This window comes from Lissotriton helveticus, chromosome 4_1 (genome assembly GCF_964261635.1).
Source record: "Lissotriton helveticus chromosome 4_1, aLisHel1.1, whole genome shotgun sequence".
NCBI classification, from domain to species: Eukaryota; Metazoa; Chordata; class Amphibia; order Caudata; family Salamandridae; genus Lissotriton; species Lissotriton helveticus.
Window position 1 is genome coordinate 1524837142 of NC_136063.1, and position 12509 is coordinate 1524849650.

Below are 12509 nucleotides of genomic sequence, written 5' to 3' on the forward strand. Positions count from 1 at the left end.
GGGTTCCTGAACCTTGAGGGGGAGCTGAGATGGATCTCTTTTGTGGCCATTATGCCTTATGTACAAGAAGTACATATACAAAAGCCCAAAATGTTGCAGTGCAGCCCAGCTCTATCTACAGGCTCTGGGTTTGTGTATTGCATCTCTATGGGGGCTGTTATAACATCTTCCTCTAGAGAGTGAATTAATCCTTTGACTAAAGTGATCCTTACGTTGGGTACAATCTGAACGCATGCCCTTCTTCTGAACTGTGGGGTAAGGTGCCATTAATAGTCCTGAGCAAAGACAAAATGATGAGGCGCTGCAGGTCAGTACTGATGTCCTATGATGTCCGACCATGAACTGGCAGAGGTGGTTGCAATTCAGTTTGAGGTTTGTTAGTACAGCTTTGTAGTTTTTTTTCTGTAATGCAGCGCATGGATTGTAAAAGAATAAGTGCAAGGACCCAATATTTTTTCAATGCCCAACCTGTACTGCCTAATAGTGGGGATACAGAATATCAAGGCTATCTAGTCTTGAGTCCAACTCAGGCCTCTTTTATCAACCACTAAGCAGGGGTATTATTTCATCCCTGCTTTCTGTCTGACATTGTTTTCTATTATTTCTCTTCTTCCTTTGCCCCTTTTCTGCTTTTCTTTCACCAGTTCAGGGTCAAAGATTGATGACTAAAAATTAGTCATCCAAGAGAGACAGTGAGAGAGAGGGATAGAGGAAATAGAGCAGAGTACAAGTGCCTGTGTGTGTGTGTGTGTGTGTGTGTGTGTGTGTGTGCGTGTGTGTGTGTACGTGTGTGTGAGCTTGTGTGGGTGCGCATTATAATAGAACCTTGCCCGGATAACCTAAATCAGCACACACACAAATATTAGCAATTTATATTATCTGATTATTTATTATAATCTACTCTTCTACTGATTATGTGATTTTGTTTTACTGTCCCCAACAGCCAAAAAACATATAACACAGTCTGCTCTAAATAGGGAGGACATACTCTGTTGGGCCGTTGGAGGAGTATGTCAGCGACGGAGCCAGAGTGGGATTTAATCCAGATCTGTGACTGGGCTGAGTGTCTGAAAAGTTTTAGCACTCTGGTCATCATCTCCTTGTGTTTGCTTTGTTTGCTATAAGTTGGCAGGGTATGCCTAGACGTGAGTCCCTTAATCACTTTGCCACTGGATTCAAGTTAGCCTGGTTGATGAAGGGTGTTACCCCAAAACCTGTCCAAGGGTGCCTGTTTCCGGTCCAGGGAAAACCTGGCTTGGCAGTTCAGGCTGGACTGTTCCCATGAGGAACAGAGTCAAGACTGAGTTGCATATGGCTAGGTCTCAACTGGGGTGTGGAAGTGAGCTAAAGAACAATGATGGATTCAACCCAGATCTGTGATTGGTGGTAAGTATCTGAAAAGTTTCAGTGCTCCGTCCATCATCTACTTGAGTCTGCTTTGTTAACCCTAAGTCAGCAGGGTATGCCCAGACGTAGGTCTCTTGCTCACTTTGTCACTGAATTGATGCTAGCCTGGCTGATGAGGGGTGTTACCATGAAACCGGTCCCAGGCTGCTTGTTTCCGGTCCAGGGACGACCTGGCTTGGCAGTACGGGCCGGGCTGTTCCCATGAGGAACAGGTTCAAGACTGATTTGCATATGGCTGGGTCTGAACTGGGGTAGCGAAGTGAGCTAAAGAGCGATAATGGATTCAATCCAGATCTGTTACTGGGTGTGAGTGTCTGAAAAGTTTCAGCGCTCCAACCAACATCTCCTTGTGTTAGCTTAGTACATATTTAAGGTCTGGCTGCAATAAAGTAGGCTGGGGGACCAAAATGTAGGCGGAGAGAGTATGATTGCAACGAAACCTGCCTACTAGTACTACTCGACCTCTCATCAGCCTTTTATACGGTCAATCACGACAAACTACTAAGAAGACTAGAATACAGGATGGACTTATCTGGGAAAGTCCTTCAATGGTTCAAATCCATCCTGGAAAACAGAACATAATCGTACATGATCAACAAAAAGCTTTCCGCTGCCTCACCTAATCTACTAGGAGTTCTACAATGCTCTACCCTATCCCCTGCGCTATTCAACCTATATGTCAAACCACTTACTGAGCTATTACAGCAGGCGAACATCTCCTTCCACATGTACGCGGACAACACCCAACTGTCCATCAAGATCTCCTCCAAAGAAGAGATAAAGACAGTGAATCTAGCTCTCGAAAAGACAGTCCAATGGTTATCGACCAACTTCCTCAAGCTAAACTCACAAAAAAATGAATTTAGTCTAATCTTCCCTCCTAATAACTCCACAGTGACAAAGGAATGGATCAGAATGATCACTGCTCCGAACTGCACGCCGACTCTGGTGGACTCCACCATATCACTTGTAATCACACTGGATAAGAACCTTAACATGCAAAGTCATATCAACCTCTTGGCTCAAAAGGCCCACTTTCACCTCAGTTATCTCAGAAAAATGAAGGCATTCATCAGGAACTCGGACCTCTAAACTGCAGTTTAGTCCTTAGTAATCTCAAGGCTGGAAAGCGGATGTACCACCCTCTCAGGACTTCCCAAAATCTCAACCACCCACTAAAAGTTTGTCTAAATGCTGCAGCAATTCTCATAACAGGATCCAGGAAATACGACCACATTTCACCACACCTGAAGGCACTCAACTGGTTACCCTATGAAGCTCGAATCCACCTAAAGATGGCTTGCATCACTCACAAGGCGCTACACCACAAAACCCCCTCTGGGTTCCTCGCACAAAAACTTACATTATAAGGAGGAAACAGACACTCTAGCAGCGCAGACAATCTACTTTTGAATCCCTCACGTTTCAACAAGACCAAAACCTCCAACAGAACATTCTCCAGAGCAGCGCCAAGAATATGGAACTCGCTTCCACGATACAGCAGAAAAATTTCCTCTATTCCTCACTTCAAAAAGGAAGCTAAATTATTCTTGTTGAGCAAATTCTTACCCTAATTCTGCACAATCAAGACCTCAGCTATACAACCTCCTTACTACCTCTACTTTCGAGTCACTGAGACCTACACGAACTCAAACCTGTTTTTATTGCTCAGAATCATTCTCAATGCTGCTATCCATCCATACCCATTTCCTATATGCTGTTACTTTTATGCCATGATTTTGGATACAATGTTTTTCACTATTGTCTTTCACTAGTTGTTCTCACCCTGCTCTGTATGTAAATCGCTCTGATACCCTACCTTGGGTCTGGTTCGCGCTGTAGAAAACTGTGAAAAATAAAAATAATTCTGTTGCAGTTGTGACACAGTTCCCTCTCCGCCAAGGTCTAAATCAGCCAAAAGTGTCTAAGGACATGGTTCCCTGCAGTAAAAATTGCTTAGTGGGATACATCAGTCCTTCTCAGTGTTTCGGATATATATATTCTTCTTCTTGTTATTTTTCAGTGAATCATCGAGTGCCCTTTTGTTGCCTATTCTTGTTGCCCTTCGTTTAGAACAACAATTCTCGAAAGGAATGCTCAGATGTGTGATGAAATTCACTTCACTCACATTCTGAGTCATCCTCAAACCCATCGCATCCATTTCCTCAATTCACAATTAAACACCTTTTTGTTCTATTGAGTGCAAGAGTCACTTCTCTCCTTTAGGGCCCGATGTAGGTAATTCAGATTTACCGATTCTAAAATACCGAATCATACCGATTCGGTATTTTAGAATCGGTAAATCTGATGTAGGTAATAATTCGGAATTATTTACCGAATCGGTAAGATTCGGTATTTACCGATTCGGTAAATACAGAATCGGTATTTGCTATTGAATCCTATGGGCTTGAAGTCCATAGGATTCAATATAAAATACCGATTCGGTATTTACAGAATCGGTAAATTTACCAAATTGAAAGGGGGAACAGGGTGTCACTTTGACACCCTGTTGCACCCCTGTTTCAGGCTTGTGTGCCATGTGACACACAAAGATGCCCTTAGGGCATGTCTGTGTGCCACATGGCACAGGTGTACATGCACAGATGTGCATGTACACAGGAATTCGTTATTTACCATGTAATAGTATTACATGGTAAATACCGAATCCTGAATGGCCTGTAGCGCTGTTAACAGTGCTTCCTACATTGCTAATTACATATTCGGTATTTTTACCGATCGGTCAATTTACCGATTCGGTAAAAATACCGAATATGTATGATTTAAGCTACCCTACATATCAATGTCAAAATACCGGTCGGAAACGGCCGAAAATCGGTATTTTCGGCCGTTTCCGACCGGTATTTTGACACCTACATCGGGCAGCAACACCAGAGATAATATTCGACTGTTACTAACGGTGTCAATCTAGAAAAAAGACTAGATTCAAAGTCATTTAGAAAATGTGAGGCCAATCATGAAATGTATTTGCATGTACCTAATAATCCTCTGCCAGTTGCTTATAAATATTAGATTAATCTATAATTTTTGAAGCATGTGAAATTGTTTCTATAGTCTCAATTGCTGGTGAATAAAAGACCTATATATTTTGTGATCAGTTTTTCACAATTTGACATCTGAAATGTATAATAGTTTGCTGATCTTTGAGTTATGTCTTGATTTAGTAGAAGTGAAAATATACTATATGATTTGATAAAGTTTCCATGCAAGACCCTGCTAGTATTTGGGCAGACTACAACAGCCTCATCTAGTGGTGGAAATAATTAATTACCACAACATTTAACTCTCTCACTCGCAGTGACTATATAGTCAAATCCTTCTGTTAAAGAGCAGCAGTTTTTAAAACGAATCTAGGTCAAAATAAATTTCATACAAAGACTTCAGATATTGCTTGTTTTGGAGACACTATCAATGTGCATTTGCCATTCAAGTCTGTTTACTTGCATTTCTTGTGTAATGTACATTTCTTGCATATTAAGGAAGCGCCTAATGGTATAATGCACTCTGCTATGCACACAGGTCGGTCACCTAGTAAGAAATATAGCAGTCGCTAGGTAAGTATATCACCCAATTTAATTTCAAATTGAACAGTCCTTGGCCTCTAAAACATTTAGTCATACTGTAATAAACCTGTGCTTACCCTCTAATATCTTGGCACAGAGCAGTCAGTTTTAACTTAAGAGGCAATGTGTAAAGTATTTGTGTAACAGTTCAAACAGTAAAACAGAGAAAACACCACATAAAAAGATGCCACACCTAGCTGGAAAAATAGAGCTTAATTTATTGAACAAAACAAAAATGACAAAAGTTCAATAAGTATAACAGGAGTTATGAATTTTTAAATTTTAAATTGAAATGTAGTGCTTAAAAGCATGACGCGCCAACCAGGGCTCTCCGGTCGTGCTAGACCAGGTCAAATCCAAATGTGCAGGCAGACCGCGATGGAGCATGGATCAGATACAGGGACCAGCCTTTAACCGCACAAACAGTACCTTGGTTCATGGTAGCTTTGAGGACGAGATGCCAGGAGCAGGGGAGTTGTCCCCGATCTCTATGGATGCTGGCGATGCAGGATTCCAATCCACCCAAGTAAAAGATACATCTTCATCCACCTCCAAGACGTAGGTGTTGAGTCATTGTTGAACCACACAAGTCAAGGCAATGCGATGTTTTCAGTCCTTGCGGTAATGGTGATGCGTTGGCGTCGAGGAAGGGGCGCCGGTTCCGAGCCACGCAGCGGCAGCGATCCATGGGTTTTTACTGGAGCAGCATTCTATACCCACTTCAAAGGGCCCATAACTGGATTGGTACGACTTGGCAGGGCCAGACTCTCAGATAGCAGAGTCCAGTTTTTGTAGATGAGTGGTTTAAAGTATTTGATGGTCCTGAGCCTTCTAACAGGAGGCAAGCCAGTATGCCCTTAAGTCACTTGGGTTCTGGGTTGTAGAGATGCAGGTCCAGTCTTTCTCACTCCTGGACAAGGAGGGCAGCAGGTCAGCACAGCAGAGCAGGAGTCCAGAAGAGTGACAGTCCTTTCAGCAGCACAGCAGTCCTTCTTCCTGGCAGAACATCCACAGGTTCAGAAGCGTACTGAGTTGGTGGCATCAGAGGTCCAGTACTTATACTCATTTGTGCCTTTGAAGTAGGGGAGACTTTAAAGAAAGGCATTTGAGGGGGCGCTAGAGGGCGCACAAGCGGAATGGCCGCAGTGTTGTGAGGCTCCCGCTGCCTGGGTCAATAATTTTACATTTATCCTTCTAAATTCAGCTGCCATCTGGAAACCACGGAGACCGAGTGTTGCTGAAAGCATTATCCGGACTCGGTGAAAGTCTGGGACTGATCGCGCTCGCCCAGCCTGAGCACCGCGACCTGCCAGATTGCCCCGGGACCGGCGCTGGAGCGATAGGGTGCATGAAGGGCGGCGTGCTGGGTCAGGACAGACCAAGGCTGCCCACGAGACAGGTAGGCCTTGCCTGCTAGCAGCGGGCGCCGTGATAGCAGAGAGTTCTGCTCCATTGCTGCACATTGACGCCCCCGGAGGGCGGGAGATCGCAGACACCCGACGAGGGACACATAGCCTTGACGTAACAGAACAGGGAGGTTCTGGAGGAGGAACACGGCGCCTACACGGCCCATACTATATGCCCCATGAACATAGCACTGGCTGGCCCTTGAGACCTGCGGGTGAGTGCCCGTTCCTGGGACTACACGATCCTGTGTTACTGGCTGCACTGTGAATGCTGTCACTACTGGCATAACGCTGGTGATAGTTGAGGGTCTCTCCGCTGGGATACTGCTGGCATGGGCTGTGGGTGAGTTCATCATACTAAGCCGGAGGCCCAGTCTGGACTGCGGCCTTGCATCCCACAGGGTGCCACATGGTGTGAGAAGCGAGGGCTTGCACGGGGCTCCAAGAAGTGACCAGAGGATAGCTAGAGGCCTGAAGGGTGTAGTGACCGGGTACTGTAACGGCGATTGAACGGTGGTGATTCCCCGCCTCCCTCTCACTGGTTTTAGATGTTGAGGCTGGTTCCTGGATCTCTCTATTTCCCTTGCTTGTGATGGCAGTGAGAGCGCTGTTGTGGATACGGTGGATTTGATTCACCCATCCTACTGGTACGGGAGTTGGAGTCCGCTGCCCCAGAGACTGGTTGCTCTACCGGCTGCTCCACGTGCTGTGACACGAGATTGTCTGTGTTGGTGGACTTTGGTGACTTTCACACGCCGCTGAGGCGCTTCCCTCACTCCAGCTATAATGGGGAAGCCGGATACTCGCCAACCAAAAATTACCTTTGAGGCGACAAAAAAGGGCCCCAAGACTGCGTCATCATCAGTGGATCTGCAGGGCACGGGACGCAAGAGTGATGGAGCGGCTACTGCAACTCTAGAGATGCGACAACTATTGCAGGAAATGAGGCAGGGGTTCGCCACCGTGGTGGATAAGGTGGATCGTATGTCCTCCCGGATGGACGCATTGGTACACAAGGTTGACCAGCATGAGGGGCGGCTGAAAGAAGCAGAAAGGCGCATATCGGAATCCGATGATGTCACGGCCAGCCTTGCCACACGACTGGCTAGAATGGACAACTTACTCCAGACGATCGCGGCCAAAAATGAGGACTTAGAGGCCCGCAGCAGGCGGAACAATATCCGCGTGACCAACTTTCTGGAATCAACCAACACGGGGGGCGTATGGAAGAATACATTGAAAAACTGCTACAGACGACGATAGGCCCGGAGGTGTTCTCTACGCACTTTATCGTGGAACGGGCTCATAGGTCCTTAGGCCCACAGCCAAAGCCTGGTCAGCCACCGAGGCCCATCATCGCACGGTTGTTGAACTATCGTGACCGTGATGTGGCCTTGCGTGCGGCCCGGGTGCAACAAAAATTGGTGTATGAAGGGGTGACTTTCTCAATCTACCTGGACTTCACTCCGTTGGTACAAGAAGAGCGTCGCAAGTTCTTGGAGGTAAAACGGAAATTGCGTGCAGCACAGATTGACTATGCGCTACTTTATCCGGCAAGGTTGCGTGTAACGCACCAGGGCAGGCAAAGATTTTTCACTAATCCACAACACGTGGAAGATTACCTTCGACAATGGAAGCGTGCGCAATGAGGAGTAGATGTGTGAGAGGCGGAGCGACAGGGCGTGCTTCGAGAAGAGGAAGATGAAGATTGAACTCTCAGGGAAATACTAGAGGCTGCATTTAAACTTTCTGATGAATGCCAATGAGCTGCTATTGCACGTTGAGGTTAAGGAAATGGCTGAACGGCATTGCATCCTGCATGCGAAAAGGTCGGGAGTGGTTTCCACTTGGTAACGTATCACAGGCCCCACCGCCCCTCCTTGGATTGAGCCCAGTGGTGGTACAGGATTCGGGGCTCGAGGGGGGACGGGGGCTGTGTGACTGTCTGAAGCGTTTTTCCTAATGTGTGAACCCCTATGTTAAACTCTATCATATGGATAGTAAAGATGTTTTTGTTGGGTGGGATGGGTGGGGGGAGGGTAACTTCATCTGGCATGTTGGGGCTGATTCAGTGGGAGGGGGAGGCTGAGAAAGGGGTATGGGTAGGCACTTGTTGTTTTGTTCTAGCTGCTCTGTATCGTGGACTGGGGAGGGCTGCAGGGAGGGGGGCCTTAGCGAGGGGGGAAATGGGGGGTGAGGGGTCAAGTATCACAGTGTACGATTCACATCTTGGAGCGGCATCGGCATTGGGAGCTTGGAGACAACAAGCTTTCCCGTGCGATTGTATTTTTTATGCATTTCATGTTGTATTAATGGGTGACACAAGCACAAATAATTGTAAGATTCTGTCGTGGAATATCAGAGGCCTTAAGGACCCTCGAAAGTGTAGACAAGTACTGGCCTACCTGGATAGGCATAATGTAAATATTGTACTCCTGCAAGAGACTCATATAGCCCCACAGCCCAATCGTTCCTTTGCAAGTAGATGGGCGAAAATCAGAGTGTTTTCTAATTATTCCTACTATGCTAGGGGTGCCGCCATACTGATCCATCGCTCGACTCCCTTCACAGTGCTGGGACAGCAAACAGACAAGGCGGGACGTTATGTGATACTGTGGGGGAGGTTGGGGGTTGATGTTATCACAATTGTTCATTGTTATGCTCCGAACTTGGATGATCCGGAGTTCTTTACACTACTTTGGGGCAAGATATTAGATGTTGGGTCGCGGCATGTAGTATGTGGAGGGGACTTTAATGTAGCAGTTACGCCCTCACTTGATCGAGCGGATGGCCAGACACACTATCACCCAAGAATGCGTGAGGCATTGCAGGGCATCATAGATGAGGGAGGGCTAGTTGATAGCTGGAGGCACATACACCCTTCAGTACAAGAAGGAACACACTTTACCTCTTACACGGGCACCTGGGCAAGGCTTGATTACTGTTTCCTGACTGGTGACCTAGCAATTGGACTCACAGACGCCAGACATCTCGCCAGAACGCAGTCGGATCATTGTCCGGTCCTCATTGCTTTCACTATACCCAGCTATGACCGCCCAAGGCTTGCATGGCGACTCCAACCCACAGCGTTGCTAGACGCGGTCTTTAGAGAGGAACTGAGGGCGGACATTAAGGATTTATTCCCCCGCAATAAGGACACGGTAGACAGTGTCACGATGATATGGGAGGCCTTCAAGGTTACTGTTAGGGGGTGGTGCATGACCAAAAGTTTTGGGGTACTTCGTGACATACGGCGTACTCTAGCAAATCTAGAGGAAGAGCTGCATATGCTTGAGAGGCAGATGTCGGGGAGGAATGGAGGGGATGCACACACACAGTTTCGCATTAAGCTAACTGAGTATGAAGAGGAAGCACAGCGCGAAGCGAAATTTAGAAGTAAATACTGGACGGCCCGTAAATACACCGAGGGAGAACGACCGGGTAAAGCATTGGCAGAAATAGTGCGAATTGAAAGAGGCACCACTACTATTTTGGAGCTAGTTGATCAGGAAGGGGAGACATGTAGAGACAGTGGCCAGATAGTACGGACTCTCCAGGCACACTATGCGCAATTGTACACTACACAATCCTCCGGGTGTGTTAACTTGGACGGCTTTCTGGGTGATCTGGCCCTGTGTTGGCTGAGCGATGTGCACAGGACTTTCCTCAGTGCTCCATTCGAGCTGGATGAAGTAAGGGAAGCCATAATGTCTTTGGCGAATGGGAAAGCACCGGGCTTGGATGGAATTCCAGCGGAATTCTATAAATGTTATATTGACATCATGGCACCAGTACTGAGAGAGGTCTTCGAGGGATCCATGGAGGTGGGGATACTGCCTGGAACCATACGGGAAGTTGTGATTACGTCCCTATTGAAGCCGGGCAAGGACCCTACATGCTGCGACTCCTACCGGCCGCTATCACTGATTAATTGTGATGCAAAAATGTTGGCAAAAGTGTTGGCGACAAGGCTGTCTCTCCTCATGACTAAAATTATACTTCCCGACCAGTCGGGGTTTGTCCCGACAAGAGCGACGTCTCATAATCTTCAGACGCTGTTCTCCCTCATGCAGACGGTTGCCCCTGAGTTTCCCCTGGCGGCTGTGTTTCTGGATGCTTCTAAAGCATTTGATTCCGTGGAATGGTGTTATCTCTTCACAGTCTTAGAGAAAATGGGGTTTCCGCCTACATTTATATCATGGGTACAGCTACTATATACGGAACCCACGGTGAAGGTACTTGCGAACGGGCATCTTTCAGACACACTCAGGATCACTAGGGGTACCCGCCAGGGCTGCCCATTGTCCCCCCTATTATTTGCTATCGCAATAGAACCACTAGCTTGTCGTATAAGGCAGTTGCATCAGGATAATGCATTTCACTGCTTTCAGCGCCAGATGTCTATTTCTTTATATGCGGACGATGTCACTTTGTTCGTCGCAGATCCGGTAAACAAGTTGAATGCCCTATTACGAGAATTCATTACATTTGGTGGACTGTCCGGAATAATGATTAATTGGGGGAAATCACAGCTGCTACCCCTAACCGCTGCGGTGCGGGAGTTCCCTCTGGATTTCCCAATCGAATGGTGCCATGATTAGCTACGCTATCTGGGGGTTAAAATCTCTAACGATAGGGAGGAGACATTGAGACTCAATTACGGGACAGCCATAATGAAACTGAAGGACACTGTTACGAGATGGATTGCGCTTCCACTATCGATGGCTGGCAGAGTCTCCCTTATAAAAATGATCTTTTTGTTCAGATTCCTCTACTACTTTCTAAATATACCATATTACCCAGGTGCCTATTTTTTTAAAACTTTACGGTCAGAATTGATTAGGCTGGTATGGGGGGGACGCCAATCACGGCTCCAGTGGGCGGTATTGGCCCAACCATATAGTAAGGGAGGTTTCGATATCCCAGACTTTGAGGCATACTACATATGTGCGCAAGCCCATTATTTATACCACTGGGTGAGACCCTCCTGTTTCATGCCACAACTTGCAATCGAGGACTGGATTGCACATCCTATACCGCTAAATGGCATGGTCTATGGGACACAGGCGGATTTAGAAACCCCACCGACCACAGTCTCCTGCACGATTGATGCCTGGCAAAGACTGCTGCGAAGAGTTCGAGCGCCACTGCTTTATGCACCGCGTATGCCACTCACCTATCATCCAGAGGTAGCACTGTTGCAGGAGGCTGGGTTCCGGAGGATGTGTAGGGAGCTTCACATAATGATGTGGGGGGACCTGTTTGTTAACAGTGAATTCCGTGCCCGAGATAGTTTCTTTGGCGAATACACACCTAATCCACTGGAGGTATTCTACTATGTCAGACTGCGGGAAAGCATGAGAGCTCTCCTCCCGGAATACCCTAAAGAGCCAGAATGTGTTGTCCCACTTCAGGTTGTGTTAAGTAGCAGTGATGGAGCACACATGGTATCGCGCACATATGATAGTCTTCGTAATCACGCACGGAGGCACTGGAATGAGGACTTGGGTGTTGACATAACTGATGAGCAATGGGAGTATTGCTGTGGCATTACGGGAAGTATGACGGCAAGCTGTCGCTTTAAGGTTATCCATTATAAATATCTGCACAGACTCTATTACACCCCACTGCGCAAATATAGATTCAAACTTGCGGACACAGACTGCTGTGAAAGATGTGGGCGACCTGGTGCCGGATTCCTGCACTTGGCATGGGAATGTCCGCAAGTGGCACAGTACTGGGAACAAATATGTACTGCTCTGGAACAAATGCTAAACCTACAGGTCAATGCAGATCTGTTAGTGTTCTTATTAGAATTCACAGCACAGATTCCAAAAGCCAGTAGAAAATTCATGGACGTAGCGCTAATGCTAGCTAAACGACGTATTGCCTGTAAATGGGGAAGGGGAAGGGCCCCCAAGTTTAAGGAATGGGTTCATGACATGGTATACTGTCAGGACCAGAATAAGATACATGCAGAAACCCTGCCGGTGTCCGCTAGACCCAAAGACATCTGGGGACCACTGCAGACATACCTGCTGCATCAGGAGGCCGAGTCTGAAAAACGCTCTGTTCCAGAGGACCAAGGGAGAAATGTCGAGGCTGGGGGTAGTGT